The sequence below is a fragment of the Cynocephalus volans genome, chromosome 8 (genome assembly GCF_027409185.1).
Source record: "Cynocephalus volans isolate mCynVol1 chromosome 8, mCynVol1.pri, whole genome shotgun sequence".
Taxonomy (NCBI): Eukaryota; Metazoa; Chordata; class Mammalia; order Dermoptera; family Cynocephalidae; genus Cynocephalus; species Cynocephalus volans.
In genome coordinates, this window is record NC_084467.1 from 37,510,760 (window position 1) to 37,536,438 (window position 25,679).

The 25,679-nt window shown below is 38.7% G+C and overlaps 1 protein-coding gene across 4 annotated transcripts in view; it reads left to right on the forward strand.

Annotated features, from left to right (window-relative positions):
* The window catches only part of MAST2 (microtubule associated serine/threonine kinase 2), a 218,887-nt gene that overhangs the window by 32,888 nt on the left and 160,320 nt on the right, over positions 1-25,679 (forward strand). The gene's annotated exons all lie outside the window — the stretch shown is intronic.

Below are 25,679 nucleotides of genomic sequence, written 5' to 3' on the forward strand. Positions count from 1 at the left end.
ACCTGCCTGAAATGATGTTACACAGACTTCTCTGTTCAGGTCCTAACTGTTTTTATCAACCTCTTTGATAAAGGTATAGAAGGAATGTTTATCACATGCTGATGGCACAGTGTTCCCTCTGTTGAATGATACATTCTCTCAGAGCCTCACAAACAGAAATGATGGTTCAAGAAGAACCAGCAAAGTGAGACTTAACAGAGAGAAAATCAAAGCCCCCAAACTGGATTGAACTCTGAATTTAAGTCACTTGACTGTCAAAGACATCAAGAATTTGATATGACTTCTAACGCATCATTCTAACGTGATTACCAATGTAAATTGCTGTAATCTTGAACTGAATTAGGAATATTTTTAACTAGAACAAGGGATATGATATACCATTGAACACTTTATCATCAATCTCATGTTGAATATGATATGCCATTTTGGGTGCCACATTATTATTGAATTTTTAAATTGAGATGAGTTTCATGTAACATCAAATTTACCATTTTAAGGCTGGCTGGTTAGCTCAGTTGGTTAGAGCGCAGTATTAACACCAAGGTCAAGGGTTTGGAATTCCATACTGGCCAGCCCCCCTCATCCCCCCACCCAAATTTAACCATTTTGAATTATGCGTTTTAGTGGCATTTAGTTTATTCACATTGTGTGCAGCCACCACCTATATATCAAGTTCCAGGACACTTTTACCACCCCAAAGAAAACCCTCTATCCATTAAGCAGTCATTTTTCATTCACCCTCATCCCAGTCCTGGCACCCACCAATCTGCTTTCTGTCTTTGTGGATTTACCTTTTCTGAATATTTTATATAAATAGAATCATCCAATATGTGACCTTTTGTGTCTGGCTTCTTTCACTTATCATAATGTTTTCAAGGTTTTTTCACTTTCTTTCTTTTTTTGGCTGAATAAGATTCCATTGTATACCACATTTTGTTTATTCATTCGTCAGTTGATAGACATTTGGGTTGTTTCCACCTTTAACTTTTGTGAGTAGTGCTGCTGTGCACATTTGTGTACGAGTATTTGTTTTGAGTACTTGTTTTCAGTACTTTTGGGTATATTACTAGGAGTGGAATTGCTGTGTTATATGGTAATTCTTTTTTTTTTTTTTTTTTTGTGACCTGTAAGGGGATTGTAACCCTTGGCTTGGTGTCTTCTGCACCGGCCATCCCTATATAGGATCCAAACCTGTGGCCTCGGAGCTCCCAGAGCCGCACTCTCCTGAGTGAGCCACGGGGTCGGCCCTATATGGTAATTCTTAACCCTCTTTTTTTTTTTTTTTTTTTTTGGCAGCTGGCCAGTATAGGGAATTCTTAACTTTTTAAGAAACTTGAATTGTTACACCATTTTATATTCCCACCAGCGATATATGAGTGTTTCAATTTTGCTATAACCTTGCCAGTCTTATTTTCTGTTTTTGTGATTATAGCCATCTGACTGAGTGTTAAGTGGGGCCTCATTGTGGCTTTGATTATGATATTTCTAAGTTAATAATGTTTCAGAACTTCATTTCAAGGTGACATATATGGGGTATGCTTTTAAAGGAAATAACAAAAATCCATGATATTTCTGAGAACCTTTTCATATCATTCTTTAAAAAAAAAATTATTATTTTAATTGACATAATCTGTTATTTTTCCTTAATTTTCATATATGATTTAAAAGAGAAAAACCCATAGATGTTTGTTTTACCTACTTTAGTGTTATAAGGAGATTCCAAACTCAGCCACTTCACCTTTTCGTGTTACCTTTCTGTAGTTGTAGCTTTGCGTTTTCTTCTGTGAAAGGTGGAGATATCTATATGTTAATCAGCTGTACTGAAGTATAATTTACATAGAATAAAATTCACCCATTTTAAGTGTTCAATTTGATGAGTTTTGGGAGATGTATACGGTTGTGTCACCACCACCACCACCACAATCATGATATAGAACAATCATGGTATAGACTATTTCAGTTATCCTAAAAAGTTCTCCTGTGTCCCTTTGCTGTCTGTTATTTCTCCCCACGCCCAGCGCTTGGCAACAACTGATCTGCTTTCTGTCACCCTGGTTTGTTTTTCCATAATTTCATAGTAATGGAATCATACAGTATGCACTTTTTGTTTTTGGTGGCTAGCTAGTACGGGGATCCGAACCTGTGACCTTGGTGTTTTAAGGCTGTGCTCTAACAAACTGAGCTAAATGACCAACCAGTATGAAGTTTTTTGTGTCTGACTTCTTTCACTTAGCATAATGCTTCTGAGATTTGTCCATGTTGTTTTGAGTATCAGTAGTTTGTTCCTTTTTATTTTTATTTATTTATTTATTTATTTATTTAGTCTTTTTTTCATTTTTGCCATAGACTTAAAAAAAATTTTATTTTATTGAATCATAATTGATTATACACATTTTGGGGGTTCAATGTGGACATATGTTGATCAAATCAATATCACTAGTATATATATTGTTACAAATTGTACTTATGCCTCTTGTCCAATCTCTCCCCATCCCCCTCTCCCTCCCCCATACCCCCTGTAATTACCCTATATTTCTTCTCTCCTTCTGAAAGAGTAATGGTTACTCTGTTGATTTGTTGCCTAGATGATCTGTAAAATATTGAGAGGTGTCCAATATTATCGTAGAGCAGATGCTTCTTCTGTCACTCTGGAATGGGCTTTGTGGAGGGAGATGTCCTTTTCTTTTCTTTGGTCTCTGCTGGTGACTTTCCTTGGGTCAATGCACTCCAGTGGCTGGTGGACCATCTGCATGGTGGTTGTGACGTCTAGCTGCTTTTGCAGCAGCTGTGGTTAATGTGGTGGCTGTGGTGGGCCACCCATGTGGAGGTGATGTTTTTGGCATGCTCCTTGGTGCTGGCGGTGTGCCTGGTTGTGGGGGGGGGGGGGTCAGGTCCCTGGCTCCATGGCCTTTTGATTGCTGAAAAGTATTCCATCGGGTGTATCAGATTTTGTTTATCCATTCCCCATTTGATAGGGAGAGGTGCTCTGAGAGTTCATGTACAGTTTTTTGTGTGGACATACACTTATTTCTCTTGGGTAAATATCTAGGAATGAGATTGCTGGGATGTATGGTAAATGAACGTTTCTTTACAGGGAACTGAAAACTGTTTTCCAAAGTGGCTGTACCATTTTTGCATTTCTCCCAGCAGTTGCTCCACATCCTTGTCAGTACTAGGTATTATCATCTTTTAAATTTTAGCCATACTAGTGGGTGTGTGGGGGTATCTCCTTGTGGTTTCAATTTACATTTCCCTATTGACTGTTGAAGTGGAACACCTTTTTATGTGCTTATTTGCCATTCATATTTATTCTGTGATGAAGTGTCTATTCAAATCTTTTGTCTGTTAAAAAAAATTTGGGTTGTCTTATTATTATTGAGTTTTAAGTGTTCTTTGTGTATTCTGGATACAAGTTATTTATCATATATATGCTTTATAAATATTTTCTCCCTGTCTGTGACTTACATTTTCATTTCCTTATTGGTGTTTTATACAAAAATCTATATACAAAAATATGTATATATCAATTGTATTTCTCTATACTAACAATTTGAAATTGAATGAACAATTAGAAATTGAAACTTAAAAATCAGTACTATTTACAGTAATATAAAAATATGAACTACTTAAAGATAAATTTCAGAAACCTTTGCAAGACCACTACATTGAACACTACAAAACATTACTGAGGCAAGTTAAAGAAGACCTAAGCAAGTGGAGAGATTGGATTCATGGATTGAAAGACTCATATCATTAAGATGTAAATTCTCCCCATTGGTGTATAGATTTGGTACAATTCCAATCAAAACCCAGGTAATTTTTTTCAGAAAGTGACAAGATGATTTCAAAATTATATTGAAATGTAAAGGACCTAGAATAATCAAAACAGTATTTAAAAGATCACAGTTGGAAGAATCACTCGACCTGATTTTTTGACTTTGTATTAAGTTATAGTAATCAAGTCAATGTGATATTGGTATCATTGGAACAGAATATCAAGCCCAGAAGTAGACAAATATGCCAAGCTAATTTAATGGGGAACAAGTAGTCTTTACAACAAATGGTGCTGAAACAATTCACATAAAAAAAAAAGAACCTTGATCCTTACCTCTTGCTATATACAAAGATTAACTTGATATAGATAATTGACCAAATGTAAGAACTTAAATCATAAAATGTTTAGAGTAAAACGTAGGAGGAAATCTTTGTGATTTGCGATGAGGAAAAGGTTTCTTGGAACACAAAAAGCACAACTTGTAAGAGAAAAAATGTTGGACTTTATCAGAAAGAAAGATTTTTGCTCTTGAGTAATTATTATTATTATTATTATTATTATTTTTGGTGGCTGGCTGGTACAGGGATCGGAACCTCTGACCTTGGTGTTATATATAACATGGCACTCTAACCACCGGAGCTAACCAGCCAGCCCCTTGAGTACTTGTTTTTATGGGACAGGGACAAATTGAAGTGTTTCTGTAAGGAAGTGGAACGGTGAGTATTGTACATTGTTTAAGTGTTGAAGAGGTATTAACAGGTTTTGTTGTTTATTTGGATTTTAATAAACATCACTATTTTCTACCTTTGGAGGTAGAAATCTAGAAGTCATGATGAATGATATTTACATACAACTCTTATGGGCTTATCCATTAATTTATACTTTTTTCATTCCCACTCAAGAAAATATATTTCAGTGAAATCATCGTGAATACCTTCTACTTTATAAAAGAAGTAAATATAAGCTCATGTTGTACACCTGTGTTCCACATCTTAGTCCTGCCACTTAGTAATCATGTCTGTGGGTCAGAAATTAAGAAAGGGCGTAGAGGATACAGCTTGTCTCAGCTCTATAACGTCTGGAGCCTCAGCTGAAAGACTCTAAGGTTGAGGTGACTTGACAGGTGGGAGCAGGAATTATACTAAGTCTCCTTTATGCATATATCTATGATTGAAAACTATCTGTTGGTGAGAGCCTCAGCTGGGGCTGTAGAACACCTAGATGAAGCCACTCCATGTCTGCTTGTGCTTCCTCAGCATAGTGGCTGGGTTCCAAGTTACTGTTGCAACAGAACCAGATGGAAGCTGTATTTACCTTTTGTGACCTGGCCTCTAAAGTCACAGAATGATTTCTAGTATAGTCTCAAGCCCACCCACATTCAAGGGAAGGAATCTGTACTTAGGCAAGTCACTGTACCTCTTTAAGCCTCTGTGTTCTCATCTTTAAAATCAAAATATGGGGCTGGCTGATTAGCTCAGTTGGTTAGAGCACAGTGTTATAAGGTCGGGAATTTGGATCCCTGTACTGGCCAGCTGCCAACCTCCCCCCACCAAAACAACAATAACAAAATAAAATAATTATAGGACTTTGCTTATGGAAAAATAGGACAAAATGAGACAATCTGAGTAAAATAACCTAGTGCCAGATTTGGTGTAAGTACTGTTAAATTGAATAAAATTTGGCTTAAAGTTGCCTTGACACATAGTGAACTTAATGTGTAAACAACCTTCAGCCTAACGTTAAAAGTATACTCTTGTGATAAGTAGCTGAATCTCAGCCAGTTAGAGGCTGAAAGTGGCTAAAACATGTCCAAATAAGGCAAATGCCTTAACTATAGCCAATCAGGCTATTTTTGTATGTCATTTCCATTTCTCTGGCTATAAATTTAGCCTGCACATGTTGGGGGACAGAGCATTCTGAACCACTTTTGATTCTGAATGCTCCCCGGCTCATGAACCATTCTTTTGCTCATTAAACTGTTAAATTTAACTTGCTCAGGCTTTTGCTTTAACAGTATGAACTAAATGTTTTATTTTTGCATGCTTAGGTACTTGAAATAGTAATAATAGCTGTTTTACAGTAAGAAATATATATTTGGTCTTTGTCCCTGGTTTCTGACATAACTTCTAAAACCCTTGGGATTTCCTGAGTAATAGGGAAGATAGCAGTGTCTTTTGTTATTCATAACAAGCCCCATTCACCACACCTGAGTTTATGCTAATGAGATAACTCTTGGTAGGTCACTAGTTAGCTGCAGGATGGGGGCTGGTTGCTAGAGAAACCAATCATGGTGATTGTGATTAGAGTGCTGGAACTTCTGGTCTTTTCCCCGGAGAGGAGAAATGGGCTAGAGATTGAGTTAATCATCAATGATTGATGGTTTAATCAATCATGTCTACATAATGAAACCTCCACGAAAATCCCTAAACAATAGCATTTGTAGAGCTTTTCAGGTTGGTTAACACGTTGAGGTGCTGGGAGTGTGGCTGGCTCAGAGATAGCATGTAAGCCCCACTCCCCTTTCCCTGTACGTTGCCCTCTTCATCTCTTCCATTTGGTTGTTCCTGATTTATAATAAACTGGTAATAGTAAATAAAGTGTCTTCCTGAGTTCTGTAAGCCATTTTAGTAAATTATCAAACCTGGGGAGGGGGATTGTGGGAATGCCTGATTTATATAGCCTGTTGGTCAGAAGTACAGGTGGTCCTTCAACCTGGGACTTGGAACTGTTGTCTGAAGTGGGGATAGTCTTGTGGGACTGAGCCCTTAACCTGTGAGGTGTGTGCTAACTCCTTGGAGGTTAGCGTAAAAATTAATTTGAATTGTAGGATACTCAGTTGGTGTCTGGGGAGTTGAAGAATTTGTTGGTGTGAGGAAAAAACCCCTCACACTTTTGGTGTCAGAAGTGTTGTGGGTCGAAACAGTACAGAGTAGCAATTACTTGTAACATAGTTAATACTAATGAAAAACTGCTGGACTGGATAAAAGAGAACCATTTCAAGAATGAATTTCAGTTTTCTACTTGGAAGTGTAGGTAGACCATGGTACCTTTAACTAAAATTAGTAATGCAGGAAAAGGAACAGGTTTTGGGGAGAAAATGAATGAGGTTATTCTCAGCGTGATGATGATTGGTCATCTGGTATAAATATCTTTTTTTTAAAGATAATTTATTGAGATGAAATTCACATAAAATTAACCATTTTAAAGTGAGCAATTAAGTGACAGTACATTTACGATGGTGCGCAGTCACCACCTCTATCTAGTTGTAAAACCTTTTCTTTACTCCAGATTTAAACTCCTTACCCATTAAGCTCTTTCTTCCCATTTTCCCTTCCACCCAGCCCCTGGAAACCACCAAATTCATGTTGTCTCTATGGATTTATCTATTTTGGATATTTCATATAAATAGTATCATATAATATGTGACCTTTTGTGTCTGGTTTCTTTCATTTAGCATAATGTTGTATGTTCATTCACATTCTGTCATGTAGTGGTACTTAATTCCTTTTTGTGGTTAAATAATATCCCATTTTATGTATTCAACACAATTTGTTTATCCACTTATCTGTTGATGGACATTTGGCTGTTTTCACCTTTTGGATGCTGTGAACAGTGCTGTTATGAACATATGAATAACATGTGTTTGAGTGCCTATTTTCAGTTCCTTTGGGTATATACTAGGGGTGGAATTATAGATAATCTATCCTTAAGTTTTTGAGGAATTGCCAAACTTTTCTATAGTGGCTTACCATTTTACAATCTCATCAGCAATATACGAGGTTTCAGATTTCTCCACATCTTCGCCAACACTTGTTACATTCATTTTTTAAAATTCTTTATTTTTTATTATATTATCCTGGTGGATGTGAAGAGGTACGTCATTGTGATTTTGATTTGCATTTTCCTAATGACTAATAAAGTTGAGCATCTTTTCATGTGCTTGTTGGCCATTTATATATCTCTTTGGAGAAAGGTCTGTTCAAATCTTTTGCCCATTTTTAATTGTTTGGTTTTTGTTGTTGATTTGTAAAAATTCTTTATATGTTTTGGATACTAGACTTTTATCAGACATCTGATTTACAAATATTTTCTCCCATTCTGTGTGTTGTTTTCTCACTTTCTTGATAATGTCCTTTGATGCATAAAGATTTTAAATTTTGATGAAGTCTAATTTATCTATTTTTTCTTTTGTTGCTCATGCTTTTGGTGTTATTAGAATCCATTGCCAAAGCAAAGGTCATAAAGATTTACCTATGTTTTCTTCCATGAGTTTTGTGTTTTAGCTCTTATATTTACTTCACTGATCCATTTTGAGTTAATTTTTGTATATGGTGTGAGGTAGAGGGTCCAACTTTATTCTTTTGCATTTGGATATCTGATTGTTAGATATCCTTTTTAAAAGTTAGAAATTGATGTCCAGAGTAAAGGAGAGCAGTTTAGGGCTATAGAGATGGACTTGGAAGCTTTAGGTTAAATCACCATGCAAGAGAGTAGAAAGAAGAGGAATGTAGGGGAGCATGAAAAATTTACACGTGGAAGGACAAATAGTATCAGACAGTGAAGTATCCAGCTTAGTAAGAACTAAGTTTAAGCACATTCATTGTCTATTTACTTAAGTATTGCTGTCCTTTTCCACTCTTGGTTTCTCTTTTTGTAAGAGGAACATGTTTATAATGCCATCTAGTGTCTTTTCGAAGGTATAAGAGTAGTGTTTTGTAAGAGGTTTTAAAATAAAAGTTGGGAGATTTCATGAGAGTAGAATATTAGCAGTCTAGTAGCTTACCCTTAAGAGCATCCTTAAGAAAGAAGCAAAAGAATAGACACTAATTATTATTATTATTATTATTTTTTAAAAGTTTATTTACTTATATTAATTTTTTTGCATTCTAAGATGTTGTTTAATTATTTTGCCTAAACAAATTTGGAGCTTAATATTAAACATTTTTATCATCTCTTCTGCGATGATTTGTAAAGTTTAAGATGTATAACTTTAAAAATAGTAGCCTCTATATTCTTGGTGTGGTAACTCCTTGTATGAGATCTTATTTTCATCTTTTAAAAATTATATTTATTCACTTAATGTTATATATATGCCCACTATGTTAAACTATTATATTGGGAGCTATCGGTGATAAAAAAAGAAGATGTACACCTCTTAAGCTGCTTCATTTAGCTCCGTTTTTTCCTGTATTTCACCTAAGCTTAAAAAATCCTCTTCTATTTTTCCTTTTTCTGCCTTAGGATTTCCTGATTGATATTTTATGCTTGTGAATATATTTAACAGTTAGTATAGGTAATTTTTAAAAATAAATTGTCCTAGAATGTGTGTATCTTATATCCCATACTTGGAAAATTGTTTCTGCCCCATAAAATGACATTTTTTTGAGTATATATTCTAGTGTGTATGTGCAAATGTGTCTTTGTGTAGCAATCACAATTTATTACTGTGTTAAATGAGGGAGAATTGTAGGAAAAATTGGGACTTAAGATATTCTGTCAGTGTTTAACATATGGAACCACATGTGTAATAAACAGCTTAATAGTAATAATGCAAGCTTTAATAGATTAAAATGAACCTATGGTGGTCCATGCGGTTGTGTGTCCACTTGAGACTGATTTGCAAATTTTCAGCCTAAGCTGCTTATTATATAGAGGCATTTATTTATCTCTTGCAGAACCTGGGAAATAATCTTGCTAGAATGTTGTAAAGTTAGAGGTAAATTGACAAGGACAGTACCAATTCTTTGGGCAGAGAGGTATAAAAGGGATATAACATCAGTCTAATTGTAATTTTGAGGATAATATTATTCCCTTTTTTTTTTTGGTGGCTGTCCAGTAAAGGGATCTGAACTCTTGACCTTGGTGTTACCAACACCATGCTCTTACCAAGTGAGCTAACCAACCAGCCCAAGCATATTATTTAGATTTGCCTTTAAATTAGGGTCATGGTATTTCTAGTCTATAGAGTCTTGTCCTAAATCTCATCTGGTTTATGTTAGCAATAAGAAGTACTATGTTTACATGTTGTCTGGATTTTTATTCAGCAGACATATTTCTAGTTCCCATGGGATGTCAAATTGTGGTGAACGCCGGAGAAAATAAGATATATAAGACATTGCCCTTGCTTTGAAGACAACTAAATACCTAATAATTGCTGTAGGATTGCTATAATAGAGAACTGTGTGAAACATAGTTTGGTCACAAAAGAAGTAGCGATCAGTTCTGGATGTAGTGGTAATTAAAAGCTTAATAATGATAATGCTTGAGCTGGGTTTTAAAGGATTAGAAGTGAACAAGGGATGTCAGGAGTTGTCTGTGAAGGAATAGGTAACTTTTTTTAGGGAATGAAGGAAAGCTTCATGGATGAGAAGGCATTTGAACTGGACCCTAATGGATAGGTAAGATTTAGACATGGAAATATTGAGCTTGGGCAGGAGAGAGGCTTTCTGGAGTGGGGAACATACAGTGAAGGTATAACTGTCTAAAATCTTAGAAATAACAAGTAGTCCATTTCAGCTGGAGCATAGAGTTTATTTACTATATGGATGGCAGTCACTGTACATAGTGCTGGCTGCATCTTAGTAAACAAAATAAACGTGGTCCCTGTCTTCATGGAGCCGCAAGGAAGGAGTGAAGTGGTAGGTAAAGTTGTGGATGGTAGGTTGGGTAGGTTAGATTGAATAGTAAAGGAGTTTGAATGTTAAGTGGAGGCATTAGAACTTAATTTTTAGGTAGTGGGGAGCTACCGAAGATTATCAAAATGGTTGAGTATGTTTGACTATGGCACTGGGGAGAGACTGGGGTGGAGGGTGTCTTTTGTGTAGAGGAGATAGCTGGAGTTAAAGGCTAGAGTGCAGATACAATAAATAAGTAGGTCACAGTTGAGAGAGATCAGCGTATGCTTAGGTGCCCAGAGGTTTTTTTTTTTTTTTTTTGACTAAGTGAGGGTCTTCATGTCTGCCCATGTTCTGTACTCTCTCTGTGTGCTTCTTGCTTTCCTCATTTGTCTCTTTCACCTTCTTCCACTATATTTACTATTATTCTGTCCTTTTTTCTTAATTGGCTTATTTGTGAAATATATTTCAGATTATTTTCTGGAAATAAATATCTAATAGTTATCCTCTGCTTAGAAAGCTCCAGTGACTATGCTTATACAGTTTGAGCATTCCTAATCCTAAAAAATCTGAAATCTGAAATGTAAATCTGGTCATAAACATTTTGAATAAGGGACACTCAGCCTGTTATTATAAAGACTTGATATATCTCAGAGAATGGTTCCATTAACCAAAAAACAAGAATATGGGAGCCAGGGCAGATCTAGGGAGTGAGAAAAAGAGTTCTAAGCTTGAGGTCTCTATATGCTATATAGATGGTTAGCTAGTAAACAATTGTGTTTTAGAGCTCAGGAAATTTGTGCTAGAGGTATAGATTTAAGAGTCAAAGATTCATCAGTATGAAAATGGTAGTTGAAGCTGTGAATGTGGATGAGATCACTTAGGAGAGAACATTGAAGGATTAAAAATCAAGGACAAACCTTTGGGGGAACCCCTCCTCTGTTAAATGGTGATCTCCTTTAGGACAGGGATTATGTCTTTTTCAATTTAATAAACTTTTTTTGACTTTTCTGTGCCAGTTGCTGGTCCAGGTGCTGGGTGCACAGAGAAGAATAAGAATAAGATAGGGTTTTTGTGCTTGGCAAGATCCCAGATGTTTAGGATGAAGGGAGATGTATAGTAAACAGTGCAGAGCAAAAGATGCTGTAGGAGAGGGAGAGAAACTGCTCTTGAGTTGTGCATCTTCAATAACTGCCCCATTACTCTGTCACTCAGTAGTTAATTTTTTTGCTCTTCTTTTAAGCAGTGTAGTCAAGTTGTGGAATGCTTTATATTGCTTTGTTTAAAGAAGAAATCACAAACTACCCCGGGTTCTGAGACAGGGGCCTAGGACAGGCCTCCCCCCCCAACATCTTAGAACATGTTTATTAGCTCTGTGTGTTTCTTTGGGGTGTGCGACTTACCTGCACCATGTCCTTCACTAAATTTCTGCTTAGGTTTTTCTAATTCATTTTTAAGAGTTCTTTTTGCATTAAGGATTTAATCTTTGAGTGTTAAATTTGTTCCTTATAAATTGACTTTAAATTTAATTCATGGGCCGGCCCCGTGGCTCACTCAGGAGAGTGTGGCGCTGGTAGCACCGAGGCCGTGGGTTCAGATCCTATATAGGGATGGCCGGTGCGCTCACTGGCTGAGCGTGGTACGGACGACACCGTGCAGAGGGTTGCGATCCCCTTACTGGTCAGGGGGAAAAAAATTTTTGTGATGTTTTCCTTAGTTTCTGTGTTGAGAAAATAATTTTCTATCTAACTATTAAATTTAAAAAAAAAAGCAACTAATACTCTCAAAAAATTAGATGCTTTATATACGAGGGTACTACAAAAAAATTCATGGAAAGATTTGTATTATTTTTCAATTCTGTTTCTCCACAAACTTTTTGATGTACTCATGTATTTTGTCCTTGACTGTAATTTTTCTATAGACTGCTAGTATTAAATGGGATGAAAAAGATGTTTGCTACTATGCTGTAAACGAAAATGCCTGGAGAATTAATTATGAGCAGGAAGATTTATATTGAAACATATATAATTGCTCTCAATGGCTGAGGAGAATTGATGCCCCTCCCCCCACTTGTTTGGTAACCTTTAACAAACATTTATTTAGTACTTCTTAACTAGCTTACCAATATATGGGAGGTGTTGATTATAGAGGGATGAAAAACACAGACATGGTTCTGTCCTTGTGGAATTTAGAGTTTCATGGGGGTAATAGATATTAAGAGATTTTCAAAGGAATAATTATATAATTATAGATCAGCACAGATAAAATTATATAGCTGTGAATGGCAATGGAAGCTATGTGAACACTATGAAAGAACCATAATGTTTTAAATGTGTTTTACTACAAATGAAATGAATCTGGGTGTTTTGTTTACCTGGTATTTCTGTATGAAATTATGGTTCATGTCCTCCATACAGGGACCCCCACCCCCGCTTCTTTTACTTTTTTGGTGCTGGCCGGGGGATCTGAACCCTTGACCTTGGTGTTATCAACACTGTGCACTAACCAATTGAGCCAACCCGCCAGCCTGTGCAGTGACTTTTGATCGTATTAGGACTATTTCTGACAGTAAAACTTTTTATGAGACATTTTATTGTGTGTTCCATAGTGGTTCAGTTTAGGTTCCTGATTATAAATGCAAATGAAAATTGCTGTATTGTACCTATTAAAGAAATGGATGTGCATCTAATCTATCCTTGCCACTTTGAACGATTCTAGCTCTCATTATCAGCTTATGGTAGCAGTTTATTAGCTGTATTTGTATTAAAGATCTCAGCTGTTTTCCTTTCAGCAACACAATTGTTGATGTAAATGAGAAGCATGGTCCATTGGTATTTTAGAATTTCAGTTTCATGGAGAAAAGAATAATACATGTTTTGAATACAGAATACAAAATCCTCTTTGTGCTTAAAGTGTCAGTTTAAAAAAACTTTCATATTTATACTTGGTGGTATTTCTTTTTTTAAAAAAATAATTTATTTTATTTATTGAATCAAAATCGATTATACATATTTTTGGGGTTGAACATTGAGATACGTTGATTAAATCAGTATTACTAGCATATATATTGTTACGAATCATAATTATTCTTTATGCCCCTTGCTAACCTCTCCCCTTCCCCTATTTCCTCCCCCTCCCCCCTCTAATTGCCCTAGATTTCTTCTCTCCTTCTGAAAGAATAATGGTTACTCTGTTAACTTGTTGCTATATTTGGTGGTATTTCATTTGGTACTTGCCTACTTATATAAACAGTGAGAGATTAGCTAAAGAATAGTCATATCCTTTCCTTAGAAGTAATGGAGACATTTACTAGTATTTCCACATCAACTAGCATTTCTTATAGCAGAACCAATTTTGAATGGCATATTTACTATCGCATGATTAAAAATAATAGCATCTGAGGGCCAGCCTGTGGCTCACTTGGGAGAGTGTGGTGCTGATAACACCAAGGCCACGGGTTTGGATCCCTATGTAGGTGATGGAGTTTTGATGTGTTGTCCCCTCCAAAACTCATGTGGAAATTTGATCTCCAATGTGGCAGTGTTGGAAACTGATTGAGTCATGGGGGCTGATCCCTCATGAATGGATTAATGCTCTCCCTGGGGGGAGGGGGGCTTAATGAGTGAGTTCTCGCTCTATTAGTTCCCGTGAAATCTCGTTGCTTAAAAAGACCCTGGCACCTTCTCTCTCTCTTGCTTCCTCTTGTTTCTCTCTCTTGCTTCCTCTTGCCATGTGATCTGCTTGTACCCGCTGGCTGCCTGCTGCTTTTCCGCCATGAGTAGAAGCAGCCTGAGGCCCATGCCAGATGCAGCTGTCCCAGAATCGTAAGCCAAATAAACCTCTTTCCTTTATAAATTACCCAGTCTCAGGTAATTCTGTTATAGCAACACAAAACGGACCAAAACAATAGATGGCCAGTTAGCTCACTTGGGAGACTGTGGTGCTGACAACACCAAGTCAAGGGTTAAGATCCCCTTACCGGTCATCTTTAAAAAAAAAAAAAAAGCATTTGTGACTTCTGATCAAAATGGCAGAACAGACAGTTCCCAGCACCACCCTCTCCCACAGTCAACCAATTTACAGCTACTAAAAAGCAACGACTGCCAACCTGGGGCCTCTAGAGCTCAGGAAGAGGAGGAGAGACCTACGGAGCGCATGAAGGTGGGAGAAGCCACGATGAGAGAGAAAGGACTGGTCCGACTATTTTGAGCCCCGACCACTTTAAGGCTGGCCCTGGTGAGCACACAGAGCAAGAGCTGGTGAAAGCTGCTGCTGTGCCCTTTGTATGAAGTTGCTAGGAGGCTGCAGGGGAGAAGAGGGACTTGGTAGTCCCCAGCCCAGCAAGGCCACTAACAGCGTTCCTGTAGACCCACATAGGAGTGGGCGGCCATAGACAACTGAAAAAAGGAGCCATTCAGAGGCCAGTGAGTCATTGCAAGGGACTGGACTGGCGCGTGGTCCGTCCCATGGGAAGTGTTTGGAGTGCAGGCAGTGGGGAAGACAGGCCACTGGGGGAACATAGGGGCACAGCATGGACAGCTGATCTGCCCTCCAATCAACACAGGACCACTCAGTGGAGACTGATCAGGAATATAGAACTGCAGGGGGTGCAGTTTCCTGAAAAGATTCAAGCCTAGACCAGAGTTTCCATACAACCCAGGTGTACCATACCTCACAAGACCTGGATGTGCTTATAAGGTCAACAATTAAAACCTGAGTTGCACAAAAAGCCTTCCCCAGAGAATCAGCAGCAGTGAAGCACGTTAGCTCAATCACAGGGCTGAAGTGCTGGTCCCCACATCCATTTTAGAAGTAACCAAAGGACAACATCTTATTTCCAGTGCAGAAGTTTAAGTGTGGGAATAGCAAATAATTGAACAAAAAACTGAAAGAAAAAACCAAAAACCCATAGATCAGAGACAGAGTTCTGATATTAACTAGTAAAGGTCTAACACCACCAAAGAACACCTATAAAACCTAGAAGGACCAGAAGCTCCCCGGGCTTCCAAGCCGAGGTGGCGGAGGTCTGAGGGCCTCAACCACACTCCCACCCCTCATCATCTTCATGCAGCCCAGTGATGACCACCAGGCTGCCGCCAGAAGTGCCCCGGGCTCCAGAGCCAGGGTGGTTGGGGGCTGAGGGACTTACTCACGCCACCCCAACATCTGCATCCAGCCCAGAGTTGACCACTGAGCCGCCACTGAAAGCCCCGTGGGCTCTCCTGCCAGAAAGATGGGTGTGTTTCAGGCCTTGACCACGCCACCCGTTGTCTCCTCTACCTACCCTCTCCCCCTCCCTCCCAACTGCTCCACAACATCTTAGAATGTAAAAAAAAATTATAATTTAAAAAAAAAATAGCATTTGTGAAGTTACATCCTATGTGTTAGAGACTATGCTGAGTATTTGAAATGCATTAGTTGATGTAGTCCTTATATCAACCTTGTGAAATAGGCATGAATACTCAATCAATATATAAGTTGAGGAAATTGAAGCTCAAAGAGGTTAAGTAACTTGCCTGAGTTCACACAAGTGGTTCATATTAGAAGTATGATTTGAATCCAGATTTCTCTTTATGCAGAGCCAATGTTCTTAATCATTCTGATGACCTGTTCATCATCATTTTGTAATCACTGTATCTGGGAAACTTCTGTCTTGGTTTCACTTGAACCACTGTTGTTGAGAAATTGTAGGGAAACCTCTCCTTCAGTGTTCTAAAACCAGACAGAAAAAATTTTAATGTTAAGAGCAGGGTAAATTTAATTGGGTGTCCTATGTTTTCATTTGCTAAACCTAGCAACCCTAAACAGGAAGGAATCTCAAAGTGGAGACTCTCTTAAGAGATGTGTTATAGGTCCCCAAACTTGGTTGCACATTGGAATTATCTGGGGATCTTTAAAAATACTTATGCCTTACTCCCCATCCTAAATATTTGAATTTAATTGGTATAAAGTATAACTCACAGATCAAGGTTTTTTGAAGCTCCCCAAGTTGATTCTAATGTGCAGCAAAGTTTGGGAACCACTGAGATGTAGGAAGCTCAAGGCTTTAAGGGACTGTAAAAAATCACTATATCGTGGTTTATTCACTTCTTCCTCTCAGTGATTATTATCAACATGTTGTTATAAATATCCATTTTTATATGTCCTCACACGCTAATGCTTTTATTTCTCTTAGATGCTCTAAAATGAGATTGCTGGATCAAAGGCTACATGCATATTTTATTTAATAGGTATTATTGTTTTTAACATTTACCTTTCATCAGCAATATCTGAAAGCATTTATTTTCTTGCATCTCTGCATTATTAGGTATTAAAACTCTTATAATTTTTGCCACACTGTATTTTTTTTAAAAATTTTTTTATTTCTCAGACCATCCCTTTATCCATCCAGTCATCCAGTCTGATAGTCTATTTACTTTTATTGTAATTACTGATATATTTGGATATTTATCTGCTGTTTTATTTGTACTCTTTGTCCTATCTTTTCTGTTTCTTTTTTCCAATTTTCTTTCATATTGAATCTTTATTTGTTTTCTCTTTTTACCACTCACCCCCCCCAACTACTTTAGAAATTATACATTGGTTCTTTTCTTGTAGTAAGGTTAACCTACTACTTGCACCGTGCACATTGCAGCATGGTTGTTTTTTCTTGTCTCCCTATTACATTATGAGTTTCTTTAGGGCAAAGATTACTTTATATATTTGTGTCTTCAAAATGCTCAATAAATGAGGTTGAGATTATTTATATCAGTTTTAAGTCACTATCACCAAATATAAAAACATCCATCAAGTAGTATTTACTGATGTCAACTATGTTAAATCAGTATAGTTTTTGCTAAGAAGGGCTAAGAGGATGATAACCATCTTCATTAACATTATAATTTCTATATTGGGGTATAAGATGAACATACATGGAAAGCTAACTAATAATGCATGATAATAGAAGTCCACATCCCCTTATCTGAGACCCTTAGAGGGAGATATATTTTAGTAATCAGAATTTTTTTGGACTTTAGAGATAATGAGGTACATATACCAGCAGGAGTTGGGGCAGTATCAAATCATCAAACATATTATATATTTCTTTAGCAAAATGTATGAATATTCGTGCTGAGTAGGATGAATAAATATTAAAATTGTTTTAGGTCAGTTTTGCTGCTAAATTCGTTTTGGCATCAAACTTCCTTGAAAAAAACCTAGATTTTTAAAAAGAGCTTCGTAGATTTTGGAACTGGAGATAAGAGATTGTGAACATGGATATTGCTGAATGGCTAGTGTGTAGATTATATACCATACTTAAAGAATTTGGAAAGTAGGAATCTTTGGGGTTCAGGTAGTAAGGAAGAAAAGGCATCAGGAAATATATAACATGAGCCAGATCTTGGAGAATGGACAGGATCTGAGTAGCTATATATAATTTGAGAATATCTGTCTTGCAAGAATAGCTAGGAAAAGAACAGTGGGCTGAGATTAGATAAACCTAGTTTTGAGTACTGATTCTGCCACTAATAATTTTGTGACCTTAAGCACACAGTCCTTCCTTCCTTTTTTCTCTTGTCTTTCTTTTTTTCTTTTTTTTCCTTCTGCTTTTTACACTTCCATCTTGTTCCTTTCTTCCATGTTCCCATTTCTCCCCCTTTCCTTTTTTTCCTTTTCTTCCCTTTCCTCCCCTTTCTTCATCATGTTATTTATTTATAAAATGGATTTGTCGTTTGTAAAGTACCTTGTACAAGGCAGTTAGATGTCCAGTAAATGGCAGTTGCTATTTTAAAGGCACTTCACAGTTAAAAAAAAGGTTTCACATAACTGCTCTCATTTATTCTTCAAGGCAACTTGCTGAAGAACATACTGAGTTATTATCTCTGACTTATAAATGAGGAAGTGTGATGTGGTAAGAATTTATTACTCAAGATGGTAGTACTAATGAGTAATGGAACTGGGTTTGTTTTACTTCCAATTTCAGTGCTTTCTCTAGTCTATCACAAATCCCTGTACAAAGTGTGCTTTTTCCTATTTCATGTATTATTTCGAGAGATTCTCAAAAGATTCCTTGGCATCAGCTGAGCAGGGCTATGTGATCATGGTAATATTGGCACTGGCTATGGACTAGAATTTTCTGATTACATTCCCTCTGTATAGGTAGCCTTCTGTTTTAATGAAGATGTTTTCAATCTTTAGGGGCAGTATTCAAAAGTTAAAAAGTGAGTTTAGGCAGGAGTGAGGATATCATTTGAAAGCATAAAAAAGTATTTTTTTCCCTCAAAAACCAGATCTCATTGGGTAAAGATTCCAAACGATAGTCAACAGCAAGTATAAATGGGTTCTAAAAATTGTTTAAAATTCTAGTTATGCATGCTTTCTGATCTCGCTGGCGTACTGAATCTTTGAAAGCAGAAGGGAAGATGATTTCCCTTAGTAATGAAAAAGGCCACACAGTTTATATCGTAAGAACTGACCGTGGGAGAAAAACTCTTCATGTTTTCACTAAGCAGATCCCAGAGCTGTCTGTAGCTTCAGTGTCCTCTTGGACTTGGTGCTGAGGCTCAGGAGGCCCACAAAGCAGTATTTTCCACGGTACTTCAGTCAGATGTCCCTAACACCAGCTTTGCCTGTCAGCCCTCCAGATGTTGTGATTTTACATATGGAAGGGTAGAAAAGTACATGTCTTCTCATTAAGAAAGGTTGATTAGGTTCCACCATGTGAAGATTGCTACTCATGGGTATGGAATGTAGGAGATGATTTTGTAGCTCTTTAGTGGCAAATTAATTAGGAGAATGGAATTTTAACATCCAAAATGGTAGATTTGTTCCTTCTCTAGTATTCCTCATCTTGGTAAATGGTGTCACAATCTTGGTAGAAATTGTTACCCTTGATTCTTCTATTTTCCTACCTCATGTTGAATCCAAGAGCTAATCTAGTTGGCCGTCTGTGTAGAAAATACTCTGAATCTATGTACTTTCTTTACAGCTTTACTGCTGGAACCATAGTCCAGATCCCCATTTCTCTAGCTTCTTATTTGCTCTTTCTACATCCCCTTGACCTCCTTACAAGTCATTCTCCACAAAATAGTCAGCCTTAAAAAAAAAAAAAAATACATATATATATATATCAAATCATGTCATTCTCTTGCTTAAAAATATTCAGTGGCTTCCCATTACACAAACTATAAAGACTGAATTCTTTATCATGGCCTAGTGAGTACTATATGATCTGGTCCCTGTTTACTTCTCTCAATTCATCGTATACAATAAGCCCCTTCACATATTCCATCAGTGTTAGTCTTCTCTGTATTCCATGAATATTGCAAGTTTGTTCCTACCACAAAACCTTTGCAGTTTACATTTCCTATACCTGATATGCTCTTTTGCCTGATCTTTTCATGACTAAGTCTCTTTTTCAGGTTATAGCTCAAATGTCATTATTCTTCCTCCCCTGTACTACATTCTGTTTCTTTTTGTTTTGTAAAAGAATATTTTATTTTATTTTATTTTTAAAAAATTTTTATTGAATCAAAATTGATTATAAATATTTTTGGGGTTCAATATTGAGATATGTTGATCAAATCAATATTACTAGCATATATATTGTTACAAATTGTAATTATTCTTTATGCCCCTTGTCCACTCCCTCCCCTTCCCTCTTCCTCTCCCCCTCCCCCCTCTAATCACCCTAGATTTCTTCTCTCCCTCTGAAAGAATAATGGTTACTCTGTTGATTTGCTGCCCAAATGATCTGTCCAATGCTGAGAGGCATGATCAGGTCCCCCAATACTATCATAGAGCAGATGTCTCTTCCATCACTATGAAATGGGCTCTGTGGAAACAGACATCCTCCTCCTTTCTTTATCTCTGCTGGTGACTTTCCTTGTGTCAGCTCACTCCAGTGGCTGATGGACCATCTGCGTGGTGGTTGTGGCGTCTAGCTACCTTCACAGCAGCCATGGTTATCGTAGTGGCTGTGGTGGGCCACCCACATGGAGGAGATGTTTTTGGCCTGCTCTGTGGTGCTGACAGTTTGCCTGGTTGTGGAGAGTGTCTGATTCCTGGTTCCATGCCCCAGATCCCCGAATGGGTCCTGAGGTGCTGGCACAGTGTGCCTGGATGTGGGAAGGGGGTCCAGTCCCCAGCTCCTTACCCTGGGTCCCTAGGCGGGCCCTGAGACGCTGGCGCAGTGTGCCTGGCTGTAGGGGAGGGGGTTTCGGTTCCCTCTCCATGCCTTGGGTCCACGGCAGGCCCCAAGGCACTGGTGTGGTGTGGCTCTCGGTAGGAGGGGGATTGGTCCCCTTCTCCATGCCCCGGGTCCCCAGCCAGGTCCCAAGGCACTGTCATGGGGTGCTTGGTTGTAGGAGGTGTGTCCGGTCCCCTTCTTCATGCCCCAGGTCCCAGCACAGGCCCTGAGGCACTGGTGCGGTGTGCCTGGTTGTGGAATGGGGGTCCAGTCACCTTCTCCATTCTCCAGGTCCCCGGGCAGGACCTGAGGCGGTGGCAAGGTGTGCCTGGTTGTGGGAGGGGGTCCAATCCCCTTCTCCATGCCTCAGGTCCCCAGGTGGTCCCCGCGGCGCTGGCACAGGGTGCCTCACTGTGGTAGTGGGGTCCAGTCCCATTCTCCATGCCTTGGGTCTCTGGGTGGGCCCTGAGGTGCTGGCACTGTGTGCCTGGTTGTGAGCAGGGGTTCCGGTCCCCTTCTCCGTGCCTTGGGTTCCCGGGTGGGTCCCAAGGTGCTGGTGTGGTGTGTCTGATTGTGGGAAGGGGGTCCGGTACCCGTCTGCTAGCCCCAGGTCCCTGGGTGGGCCCCTAGGCATTGGTGGTGTGCCTGTATGTGGGAGTGGGGTCTGGTCCTTGGCTCCAATCCTCAGGTTCATGGGTGGGGCCCCAAGGTGCTGGTGGTGTGAGTGGTTGTGGGCAGGGGTCCTGCCCCTGGCTTCATGCCTCATGTCCCCTGGTGGGCCCTAAGGCATTCATGGTGTGCCTGGGCTGGAACTAAGTTTTTGTTCTTTGCTTACTTCTAAAATGGGGAAACTTCCTGTGGAACCAGTACTCGAGCTGTATGGTTGACTTAAATGGCTGCTTTGCTGCTGTTTCCCTAGGGAAGGATTTTGTGCAGTTCAGGGTTTAATGGTTGACCTTATAGGTACTTCTGGCTCTCCAGGGACTGGGTACACCTGTGTTGTATAGAAACTCTGATCTGGGCCTGAGTTTTTTCATCAAACTGCACCCTGTGCAATTCTGCATTCCTGACCAGTCTCCTCTGAGTGGTCCTGCACTGATTGGGGGGCGGATCAGCTGTCCTTGCTGTGCCCATGTTCTCCCGGTGGGCCCGTCTCCCCCACTGCCCATACTCCAAACACTTCCCATGGGACAGGCCCTGCGCTGGTCCCTTGTGATGACTCGATGACTCCACCGGCCTCTGAGTGGTTCCCCTTTTTCAGCTGTTCTGGCTCCTTGCTCCTGTGTGGGTCCACAGGAACCCTGTTAGTGGTCTTGCTGTCCTGGGGGCCATCAACGTTCTCTTCTCCCCTGCCGCCTCCAAGTAACTCCATCTGAAGGGCACAGCTGTGGCTTCTGCTGGCTCCTGCTCCATGTGCTCCAGCATTAAAGCGCCCGTGGCCCGAAACGCTGAGAGCAGTTTTTTCTTTCTCTCTTTGTGGTTTCTCCTCCTTCTTGAGTTCCATGGGTCTCTTCTCCTCTTCACCTGAGCTCCGGCGGCCCCAGCTTGGCTGATGTTACATTTTTATAGTTGTAAATTGGTTGATGTGTGGGAGAGACTGGCGCTGGGGACCGTCTATTCCGCCATCTTGACCGGAAGTCTTACATTCTGTTTCTTCAAGCACTTACCAGTATTTGTAATTATTATTCATTTACCTCTTTATTTTTGAAAGTAAGACTCTCATTTGTCTTTTTGCATCTTTACACTTGGCATGTAATATAGGGTCTAGTGCTGAAATAAGGGAAATTTTATATTTTACATGTTAAAGTATTAAAATGATCTGTGCAGACTGTGATGGCATACTTGAGGATTTCTCTTGTTCTACTTGGTGGAAGGGCAGACCAGAAGTGATGGGAGACTTTGTTCTTTATAATATCTAGTGCAAATTGTCTTTGAGTCTTCCTTATTTCGACCACCCTAACTGTGACACTCACTATGACCATTTTTTTTTTTAGTAAAGTTTGGAACTTTAAAGACTTAGAACCATTCTGTAAGATGAATATAAATCCCCTACCCAGAGGTATTTTACCTATTGTAACTTTTTGACTGTTCATATAACACTCATTAAGTTAAGAAATATTTGAAGATAATTTATATTCCTTGTATAAAAAAACCCTTATGTAATAAAGTATAGCAAAACGAAGAGTGTAGTGATGAATGCCAGAATGCTATGGTTAAAGAGAAAGAAAGTCTAGCAATATGATGGACTAACTTATTGCTGAAGAGCCCTCTTTCTGGTCCAAACACATACAAATACTGGATAGAATATATTTAAAAATAAAATACAACAGAAACCCACAGCTGAAATCAGTAAAAGAAAAGGAAAACCCTAACTATCAAAATCGAAAGGGAGGGCTGACCCCGTGGCGCACTCAGGAGAGTGCAGCGGCTGAAATCAGTAAAAGAAAAGGAAAACCCTAACTATCAAAATCGAAAGGGAGGGCTGACCCCGTGGCGCACTCAGGAGAGTGCAGCGGCGCTCCCGCCGCGGGTTCGGATCCTATATAGGGATGGCCGGTGCACTCACTGGCTGAGCATGGTGTGGCTGGTCACAAAAAAGACAACAACAACAAAAAAATCGAAAGGGAAATTGTAAGCCAGATTAATAATTCTTTAGTAGCTCATCGTATACATGTACCTGGATGTAAGCCATAGTATTTGGGTTTGGTGAAAAAAATTTTGGGGGGCATTTTTACACAAAATACATGTTTTAAAAATATTGTGCTGGGCAACCAAAGGAAAAATAAACGAATAGGATTATATCAAACTAAAAAGCTTCTGCACAGCAAAAGAAACAATTAACAGAGTTAAAAGACAACCAACAGAGTGGGAGAAAATATTTGCAAAATATACATCTGACAAAGGATTAATATCCAGAATATATAAGGAACTCAAACAACTTTACAAGAAAAAAACAAGCAACCCAATTAAAAAAAGGGCAAAAGAGCTAAGTAGGCATTTCTCTAAGGAAGATATACAAATGGCCAACAGACATATGAAAAAATGCTCCACATCACTCAGCATCCTGGAAATGCAAATCAAAACCACATTGAGATACCATCTAACCCCAGTTAGGATGGCTAAAATCCAAAAGACTATGAACGATAAATGCTGGCGAGGTTGCGGAGAAAAAGGAACTCTCATACATTGTTGGTGGGACTGCAAAATGGTGCAGCCTCTATGGAAAATGGTATGGAGGTTCCTCAAACAATTGCAGATAGATCTACCATATGACCCAGCTATCCCACTAGGGGGAATATACCCAGAGGAATGGAAATCATCAAGTCGAAGGTATACCTGTTCCTCAATGTTCATTGCAGCACTCTTTACAATAGCCAAGAGTTGGAACCAGCCCAAATGTCCATCATCAGATGAGTGGATACGGAAAATGTGGTACATCTACACAACGGAATACTACTCAGCTATAAAAATGAATGAAATACTGCCATTTGCAACAACATGGATGGACCTTGAGAGAATTATATTAAGTAAAACAAGTCAGGCACAGAAAGAGAAATACCACATGTTCTCACTTATTGGTGGGAGCTAAAAATTAATATATAAATTCACACACACACACACAAAAAGAAAACCGGGGGTGGGGTGGGGAAGAAGATATAACAACCACAATTACTTGAAGTTGATACGACAAGCAAACAGAAAGGACATTGTTGGGGGGGGGAGGAGAGGGAGGAGGGAGAGAGGTTTTGGTAAGGGGCAACAATAATCAACCACAATGTATATCGACAAAATAAAATTTAAAAAAATAATAATAAAAAAATAAAAATATTGTGCTGTAATTGACATACAATAATTTTTACATTTTTAAAGTATGCAGTTGAATAAGTTTGACATATGTGTACATCCTGTGAAACCATTACTGCAACAAGATAATGAATAAATGTATCCATCACATTCAAAAGTTTCCTTGTGCCCATACATAATCTTTCCCTCCTGTACCTCTCTCTTTCTTACCTCCATACCCAGGCAAACACTGATTAGCTTTCTCTCACTCTAGGTTAGTTTGCATTTTCTAGATTTTTACATAAATGGAATAATATAGTATGTAATTTTTGTCTTCTTTTATTCAGCATAACTACTTTGAGATTCATCTATGTTGTTTCATATATCAGTAATTTAAGGATTCGGATCCCTGTACCAACCAGCTGTTGCCTGCTCCCCCAATTCATTCCATTTTATTGCTGAGTAGTATTCCATTGTATAGCTATACCACCTTTTATTTATCCATTGACCTATTGATGGATATTTGGGTTGTTTGCCTTTCTTGACTGTTAAAAATAAAGGTGTTGTGAACATGCATGTATTGTTCTTTGTTTAGACATACATTTTGTTTTCTCTTAGATAAATACCTAGGAGTATAATGGCTGGATCATTTTTTTAAGTAGCTGCCATAGTGTTCTAAAGTGATGTACCATTTTACATTTCCATCAGCAGTGTATGAGAGTTCCATTTGCTCCACATTCTTGCCAGTACTGGCTACGGTCAGACTTTTATTTTATTTTTCCAAGCCAAACTGTATCCAGCTTTATTAGAGATACTTTTCATAAGCAACCGTGATATTTCAGGCAGGACATGGGCAGACAGTCGTTAATAGTATACAACAACTTTCGAACTCCCTTCTTCAGTAGACTACCAAAATCAGAAAGCTGCTATAAAACCCAATGTCTTCATCTGATGCTCTGAACAGGGAATGTTTAGAGTGAGGGTTGACATTTCATATTTAGAATGTTGTTTAACAGCCTTTCACAAGCCAACCCTGACTTCAGGAAATGAAATGAAAACGGCAGAATTAGCCTGAAGATCCACAATACAGGAAAGGAATTGCTGCTCTTTTGAAGGCTGCCATCTCAGTGGCATCACTGGAAAGTCCAGGTTGCCTGACATAATGGTAACCAGTTTTTGAGGGTCAGATCCCAACAGGTCTCTGAGCTTAAAGGAGTTAGGTCTATGCTGATGGTGGAGAGAAGAGGAGGACATAAAAACAAATTTTAGTTTTTCCACACCATAAGTCATCTGTGCCAGGGTAGCTATTTGTATCAACATCAGGGAATCCTTCCTCCTG